General features: G+C 36.4%; 1 long non-coding RNA gene across 1 annotated transcript; it reads left to right on the top strand.

The window, feature by feature from the left end:
* The first annotated feature begins 5,725 nt into the window (after window positions 1–5,725).
* LOC110598833 (uncharacterized) lies at window positions 5,726–6,805 on the top strand. Its single transcript, XR_002484733.3, has 3 exons — window positions 5,726–6,136; window positions 6,284–6,503; window positions 6,612–6,805. It is a non-coding gene; the product is annotated as an uncharacterized LOC110598833 (long non-coding RNA).
* Window positions 6,806–9,145: the final 2,340 nt, after the last annotated feature.

Raw genomic sequence — 9,145 nt, 5'->3', positions numbered from 1 at the left:
CTGGATATTATTACAATTGATGGATTTTCCATGGAAAATCTGAGAAGAGAGAAAGCCCTCTGTTGGTAAGCATGCCCTCGAGATATAATACTCTGCTTTTTGCCCAAGCTTGCCATCAGTCACTCAGGTATTGCCTCCTCTGGGAAGTTGTTCTGGCTCCTTCAATTTTTTTTTTTTTTTTGTACCAGGGATTGAACTCAGGTGCACTCAGCTAACTACTGAACCACATCCCCAGTCCTATTTTGTATTTTATTTAGAGACAAGTTCTCAGTGAGTTGCTTAGAGCCTTGCCCTTGCTGAAGTTGGCTTTGGACTTGCTATCCTCCTGCCTCAACCTCCCAAGCCACTGGGATTACAGGCGTATGTATGCCCAGCAGTGACTCCTCCAACCTTAGTGGTATGCTTGTACATTTTTTTTTCCTGAGGCCTTTAGCATCATTTATGCACCCTTTAATTCAATTGATTATTACCAGGGGTAGAGGTTTATCTCATTTGTCTTTGTTTTTCCAGTATCCCATAATTACTAATGTATAATAAAGGGTCAATACATGTTTGTTGAGTTGAATTGAACTTCTGATAATAAACTTATCACATAGGAATATTTAATTCTAGACTAAAAGGAATAAAAATGTTTGCCACCAATGATAAACATTTTGCAAAGGTTTATGTAGCATGTTCTAATAAATGTAGATTAATTTTCATTATTCGCTATCCTAGCTAACACATAATTCTCATCTTTTTTTTCAGTTTTTTGTTTTGTTTTGGTGATATTTGCATATACAAGCTATGCCAGGCAGTAGATACGTAAAAAATAAACAATAGTACCAGTCTTTGATAGCACATAATCTAGTAGCAAAAATAGTAATATCATTATAGTGAAACTATAATTCATTATAGTGAAAGAACTGCTCTCATAGATGCAAGATATTATAGAAATACAAAGGAGAAACTGATAAGTAAACCAAATTATTGGATGGTGTAGAAAGAGACAAAGGAAGCTTTCTAGGAGAATTTGAGCCATCACTATGTCTAAGGACAACTAAAAGTGATCCTTGAGTTTGGGGTAGGATATGAGGAGGGAGCAGAATCCCTTCCATGTTCCTCTGACTTTCAAATTTTAAGAAACAGCCATTGTTTCAGTATGGCTGCAAGATGGGATTTGTGGGAGCAAGTGGTTAAGTGTCTGGTGTCTCAGCTGTATGACTGAAGTAATTTGTGGACTTTGTTCTTGGAAACAAGTAACTGAATATAACAAACACTAGACTCAAGTTCAGGTCTTGATTCTAAATCTGAAAAGAATGTTTATTCTATCACTAGAGTAGGGCAGTATAAAGCTCAGGTGGTAAATAAAATAGGAGAGTTCTCTGCAGTAAAAAACATTGGGGGAACTGTATTCCCAGGAAAAGGCAAGCAGTTTATTGAAAGTTCTCCTTTCTGTACAAAAATGGTCCACTGACTTGCAGACACTGAACAGGCAAGTACTTAGATACTGAATAATTTATTGCCTGTTTCACTTAGTGTTTTTGTACATTGCTTTTGCTTAGATATCCAAAAGGGCATGTGGGTTGGACACATTCATACCATTGATTTGAAATGCCTTTTTGGTGGTTGACAGTTTGAGCTTCTTTGTGTTTCTCTTTGTAGTAATGATCATTTCTATTCTCTGAGGCTTCTCCAATAAATCTAACCTAAAAGAATCAGAATCCCACAAAATAAAATGCAATTTTTTTGGTAATGCTTCCTTTGGAACTTGGCAGAAATCTTAACTGGCATTGAAGGTAGAGGGAGAAGACTCCAGGCTTGATTTCAGAGCTCATAAGCAGAAGATTGAAAGAACTCTCAGGACCAGGCGTGGGAGATTCACCTCATTTCCCTCTATTTCAAGTATGACTCACTCCATTTTATTTCTTGTATCCTGTTTGAGATGCAAATAGCATCTCTTGGTATCAAGAGATAGAGGTCTAGAAAAGTTTTTTTTAAACCCTAATTCTATGCAGAGTGATGTCCAAATTTGCCCCACCATTTGTGTTCTTCCCTGGGAATTAATATCTTTAAGGTATTGGCTGCTGTACTTCTGTCTGCAGTAGGAATCCACCCACTAAAGGATTTATGAGCTTGACAGCCTGAACCAACTAGAGATTTGGATAGGTGATTCACTTAGCACTGAGAACAGCCTCTGACCTCACTTGTCTTCATTCTATTCTTCCTCGTCTCCCCTTTCTCACTTTCTTCTCTGGAACCATATAAAATTATGCTTTTGTCTGATGTGTAGCACTTAGGAATCATTATTATTTTTAAGATAGGGTCTTATATTACTCAGGCTGGTCCTGAGTGCCCAAGATTGAGGTCCTCCTAACTCAACCTCCTGAGTAGCTGAGACTACAGGTGCATAACTCTGCACCCAGCTTAGAATTCGATTTTCAAAGATCTCATTCTCTCAAGCATTCTAGACCAGATACCGTTCTAAGATAAATTTTGGTGATGGTGTTTTTCCTTATAGCTAGAATGTTCTTCACTCTCAAGGTAAGTTTCTTTCCTGTACTCCTGAGGTCATTTTTTCATATCTTTCCCTAACACTTCACTTTTCTCATGTTTCCATTGAGAAAATTAGAGACCATAAAAAGAGACCTTTCCAAAAACAAGTTTTATAAATATTCCTGATGGCATCGATCTTTGCCTTCTTTCTTCTTAGTACAGTGAGGAAGTTTCTCTTTGTTTACAAAAACTGAAAGTTTATCCTGTTCTCTGGATCCCTCTTTCTTTGCTCTCTTAAGTTTTTTTATTCTGTTATCCCTCTCTCTAGCATCATTAATTTCTCCATATCATCTTGGTCATTTTCGTCAGCATATATTCTTGGATTTTCCATCTTGAACAAAAATTGAATTCCTCTCTACCTACCATTCCACTTCTTTATTCTTCTTTACAGACAAGATTTTTAAAAAGCCTTGTTTATGCTGTCTCCGTTTCTCAACTTCAAGTAAATTTCCAAATCATCCCAATCTACCTTTCCCCTTCAACTCACCACAGAAAAAATTTTTCAAGGATACTAACATATCCAGGTTGTAAAACCCGATGGAGAATATTCTGCCATTTTTCCTAACTTCTGAGCAGCATCTGGCAAGTTAATCATTTTCTTTTCTCAAAATAGGACTTCTCTTGGATTCTGACTCCATGTTTGTCTGGCTTATCTCTTAGGTCTCAGGCTTTTATGTATCAGTCTCCTTGACTGTTTCCTTCTATTCTGTCCATCCACTAATAAAATAGATCCTATAGGACTTAGCATAGACCTCTTTCTTTACAATTTTCCTATGTAATATCATCTAATATCATAATTATAAGAATTGATGAGTCTCATTTTTTTTTTATCATTTCCAAACTCCCTTTTCTGGACCAGGCTTGAATAACAAAGTGCTTCTTATTCAATACTCCAACTTGAGTGTCTCTTGGGCAACAAATTGAATATGTCCAAAACAGAAATTTTAATTATTAATTTATTTTAGCTGACACATAAAAACATGAAAATTGTACATATTAATGTGGCCCCATGTGTTATTCCTATACATTTATACATGTGTGTGATCAAAACATAAATTTTGATTTTCCCACTAAAACCTATCCTTTTTCTCATACAAATAAATAGTATCACCATTTTCCTATCTGTAAGCCATTATTGATTTTTCTCTATCAGTGTCTCCATATTCTGTCTCTTACCAAGTTCTGTGAATGCTACCTCTAATATAAATTAGAATCTCCCCAATCTTCTCCATTTTTGAGAAGATGCCACCCCATCTAGGCCAACTTCACCTTGTGCCTAGTAAAATCCTATATAATTCTAATAGGTCCCTCTCCTTTTGACCATTCACTTTTCTGTCTGTTTACAGCAGCAAAAATGATCTTTTAAGTGTGAATCTGATTACTGAATAGTTTTATATTGTTCTTCAAATCTGGTCTTGTCCAATGGGTCTACACATTACTGCTCACTTCTACAACTACAACTTAGCAACTGTGCTGCTCACTCAATATGATTGAGTTCCATACTAGCCCTTTCTCAGTTCCTAAAATATATAAATTTTCTCCAGTCTTAGGGCCTTTGCCTTTGCTGAAATAGTCATTCCATGGTTCATTACATTTTGTTTTCTTTCCATCAGGTCTTCAAAATGATCATTCTTAATCATTCTAGATTCCCTTCCCATTCTCTACCACTACCTTTTGATTCCTTTATGACTCCTAGCTAATTATTGTTTCTTATATCCACAAGACCATTGGTTCCCAGAACCTTCCATATTGGATGTCTAGGTTTCACTCAGGATTTTTTATTTGTGTGGTCTGGGATACAGCAGTTCTGTGGTCATCAAGATTTTTAATTGCTCCCTGTGTAATTTTAATCGGCAGCCAAAACTGGAAACTACTGCCATAGACCTTTGGCTCTCAGTGTGGTGCCCAATCAACAGCATCAACATCACCTGTGAACTTATTAGAAATGCAAAATCTCCAGTCCCATCTCAGTTCTACTGAATTATCTCCAGATAATTCTGACAAAAGTTTAGAAACTACCATTCTAATGTCCAGGAGGGTTATTTCTTGGCAGAGATTGCACAGTGCTATTAATGTAATAGGCATAATAGCTATTTGAATCAACAAATGAATAATCAATAATAACCATAATCAATAAATATGAATAAATTACATAAATGCTACAATGAACAAATGGCTTTCTCTTGCAGAATTGAATGCAAATAATCTGTTTTAAAGCTTTTTTATTCTACTAAGATCTAAGGATGAATTTTATTCTGCTAGCCCTTCCTAAAAAAGAATGTTATAGAAGAGATAGAAAAGCAGAAAATAGTGTGTTTTCCTGAACTGCTGCCCTAGCAATTCTCTTTCACAGCCTCATTTATATTGCTGCTAACACTTTAGCTCTAGGTGTTTTGACAAGTGTGCTATTTTCACTTCTACCTCTAATTCAAAGGTGGCGAAGTGGAGAGGCTACTTACTAGATTTCATTGGTAGCAGATTAGCATACCTATTTATTTTCCTTTAATTTCCAGCATGTGAGCCACTAATAACCTGCTCAATCAAATTAGGTGATATTTGCCTTTTCATGATTGAGCTTCCAAGTATTGGATGTGAACAGTCTTCTGTTTGAAACCAATATTGCTATTAGCTGTACCTCCTCCCCAGCACCATCTGGAAACTTTACCATTTTCACAATGTAAAGTGCATCCTTCTTCTTTCTTACACATTTTATCATGCTGAGGATGCTCAGACACTAGGAGACCTGTCATGATTGGCTTGCTGGAGAAAAAAGAAAAGATTATCTACTCTAATTCTAGTGTGAAGTTGATATATAAGCTAGAGAGAAACAATGATATTAGTTCAAGCTGCTCAGAAGTGAATTATGCCTCCCCTTGGATAGTGTTTCTTACAAATAAACCAAAAGCTGCTAGTGGGGGTGGTTGCTAATTCCGTAGCTCAGACTTGTTTCTGATATTATTTTCTGTAATGAATCATTCTCCCAGACCCCAGGGAGAAATAATGCTACAGTTCTATATTGGCTGAAATGACTGTGCCTGCAATCTCCTCCCCTGCCACGGACACCCTGGAGAGTTTCCCCTCCAGATCAAAGGGGCCTAATTGGTGCACATTGCAATGGCTTTCCTGTAGGGGCAGCAGCAGCAGCTTTGAAGGGCACAGCAAGGACTTGCCCAAAAAAGATCCTCTCCAGGCTCCCCTCCAGGTCCTTAGTTGTAGAAATTCTTTATTCACTTTAAAAGACAGGAGGATTATACTGCTTGGTAGATTTCTATCTGATTTTTTTTTCCTTCCTGGTTACCTTCTTTTTAGTGTTACTTATGCTTAACTTAACATAGGAAATTATTGCAAACCTGGAAGGGGGAAAAAAAGCTCCTGACTGAGAAAATGAGATCACAAATGAACCATGGGCTTTCCTCACTTTCCTCTAAGAATCAGATAAAGCAGATGCCTTTGTGCAGCATGACGAATGGAATTTGTACGTGCCTGGAAATATACCACGTTTCTACATGGTGCAAAGACTGGCTAGCCATCTGTATGGTGAGCATCACTCTGGAACCTGATTCTGCCACTAGGAAATCCTCCTGAAGTGATAAACAAGACTGTAAGTATGTAGATTAAATAAGTCCTCTTTGTTGAAATAAAATTTGTGGATAGTGAATATCCTGATCATCTATATTCAAAATATCTCCCTAGCTAAGCTGATCTCTATGACTAAAATTTACAATTTTCTTTTTCCCTTTGAACTCAGGCAAGAAGATTCCTATTATATTAGGGGCAGAGGAAAGAGAGCATGGATAGTGGTAACACCTCTACCTTTAGAGTCTTAGCTTAAAGTTGTTTATTACCACAGGCCACATTACCTGCGTATGTTCTGATGCAGAAGAATCAGGGCAGTTCTGTAAAGGCAAAAAGCCCTAATCGGTGGGTTGGGGCAGCAGGAAGACATGACAATGAGAGGGACTACCCAGGTAAGGAATGTAAATTCACCAAAATAAGCCTTCATTTTCTTTCTAATTTTTCCACTCTTCGCCAAGCTGAACCTTGGTCCAATCACACCATTTCTCTGTCTGTTCCAGTGGCTTCTGATTGCCAGTAGATGAAAGCATCCTGCTCAAACTCACTCCTGCCTCTTCTCCAGGCTTGCTTCACAATCTTGCTACCTGCTCTTATGGAATCCTGTATTTTTATAGAGTTTCTTACAATTTTATTTTGATAACTGTGTAATTAGTTCCTAACATCTATTCATTAAAACACAAGCTCCATGGTAGAAGAGATTTTGTCTTTCATCAATGCTTCATTTCTGGAATATGTTATAGAGCCTTATGTAGGGTAGATAGATTCTCAAGCATTATTTGAATGAATGATAGAAGGGCATGTTTTCATTAGCACACAAGATGTCTACAGATAAAATATGGGAAGGAAAGAAGCAAGTAGATAAATATTTCAAACTAAAAAAAAAAAAAAACTATTTCCCTACTTGGGGTTAATGAATAGATAGTATCTCATTATAGCTCTGACTGGAATAGAAATATTCACTTTTAGTTAAATCCATGCCTGATGACTTTTCTTTCTAAAGTGGTGGGTAATTATTTTCTTTCTCGAGAATGAGGGAAATTATTGTCAACTCTCATGCATTCATATATATTATCCTTGACCAATTTTGATCTCAGGCCAACTTTTTCATACAAATTGCTATAGTTTTAATGTTTTTCCCTTTCAAAACTCACGTTGAAATTTAATCGCATTGTAATAGTGCTAAGAGGTGAGACCTTGAAGAGGTAGGTAGACCATTAAGGTTATAAGCTCAGGAGTGGGGTTGGTCTTTTTTTATTAATTAATTTTTTTAAGGTGGTGCTAATGATCACACCCAGCACTTTACACAAGCTAGGCAAGCTCTCTGTCACTGAGCTACAGCCCCAGCCCTGGATTGGTGCTTTTATAAAAGGGTTTGTTTAGTTTCCCCTTGCTCTCTCTCCTGCCCTCTCTTCCTTCCATTTTTTTGCAATGGAATAACACAGTAAGAAGGCCAGATATTAGTTCTTTGATTTTGGACTTCCCAGCTTCCAGAACCATGATCAAATAAATTTCTGTTTATTTATAAATTATACAGTTTCTGGCTTTCTGTTATAGAAACACAGGATGGATTAAGACGTAAATAAAATACAAGATGATACACAAAATATCTTTCCCAAGCTTGGAATAGAGAACATGGGTACTTGAAGAAAGTTCCAAATGTAAATTTATTTGGAATTTTGGCCTGCCTTAGATTATCTACACTTCTCTTTGGTATGTATAAGAATATTAGTGCAACTAAGTGAGAACTAGATGTAGCTCAACATTTTTAGACTACATTTTTAGACTAATTTAGACTACATTGAAACAAGAAATTCTGCTCCCATAAGAAATGGGTGTATTTTTTTTTTCTTGGAGACTTAAATGAGAATGTTCATAGTGATCTTATTCAGAATAATCCTCAAATAGAAACAACTCCAATGTCAACACATAGTAGATGTTCAAGCATTATTTGTTGAGTGACTAGTAAAACAGATAGGTATGAAGAACATATTCACATAATAGAACATGGCTTAACAATGAAAAGGAATCATGGACACAAGCAATGATATGGTCAGATCTCACTGATATTATGTTGAGCTAAAGAATTCATACTCTATGTTTCCATTTAAATAAAGTTCAAGAGGAGACAAAACTATTCTATAGTGCTAGGCCAGAATTAGGAAAGTAATCATTTCTGAATGGCAATGTGGATGAAGGATTGACTGGAAAAGACTATGAAGAAACTTGTTGGGCTGAAGGAAGCATTCTATGTCTTGCTTTTGGTGATCTCAACGCAGGCATATACATTGGTGAAAATTCAATGAAGGAACACTTAAAATTTGTAAGTATATTATAATAATAAACAAAAATATCAAAAATAATTCATGAATAATTTATATTTTCAAGAAAATACTTAGCTCAGAAATAAAATGCACAGTACCTTGTTTCTTACAATGCTTTTGAAATAAAAATTGAAAAAAAAAGAATTAAAAAATAGTCATTAACTCACGCCCTTAAATTATAGCAAACCTCATATGTGATGATTAATCAGCACATCTGCTTGTATTGAAATTCACAACTTCACAGAGGTAGGGATTTTGTCTTGCTTACATTTGTATCTCAAGCATGTAGCTCAGGCACTGAACTGACTCTTATCCTGAAGTACCTAAGTGACTTTGAAGAAGTCTTAACTTCTCCAGGCCTCCATTTCTTTATTCGTATAATAAAAATAATCTCTAACATCTCCAAATGTGTTGTATAAGCAGAACAATAGTCTCAGTCCATTTTTTTGATGCTATAACAAGACACTAAGACTAGGTAATTTAAAACTAAAAGAAATTAATTTCTCAGGTTCCAGAGGCTGATGTGTTCAAGATCAAGGTGCCAGCAAGGTTGTTGTCTGGTAAGGGTCCTGTCTCTCTTCCATATGGCTGCTTGAGTACTGTGTCCTCACATGGTGGAAGGGACAGAGGGCACCGGAGAACTCTCACCAACCTGTCTTATAAAAGCCCTCATGGCTTCATCCCTTACTAAAAGCCCCCAACTTTTAATATTT

Source organism: Ictidomys tridecemlineatus, chromosome 2 (genome assembly GCF_052094955.1).
Source record: "Ictidomys tridecemlineatus isolate mIctTri1 chromosome 2, mIctTri1.hap1, whole genome shotgun sequence".
In the NCBI taxonomy this organism is placed as follows: domain Eukaryota; kingdom Metazoa; phylum Chordata; class Mammalia; order Rodentia; family Sciuridae; genus Ictidomys; species Ictidomys tridecemlineatus.
The sequence above is the reverse complement of the archived record's forward strand: the minus strand, read 5'-3'. Positions and strand labels throughout refer to the sequence as shown.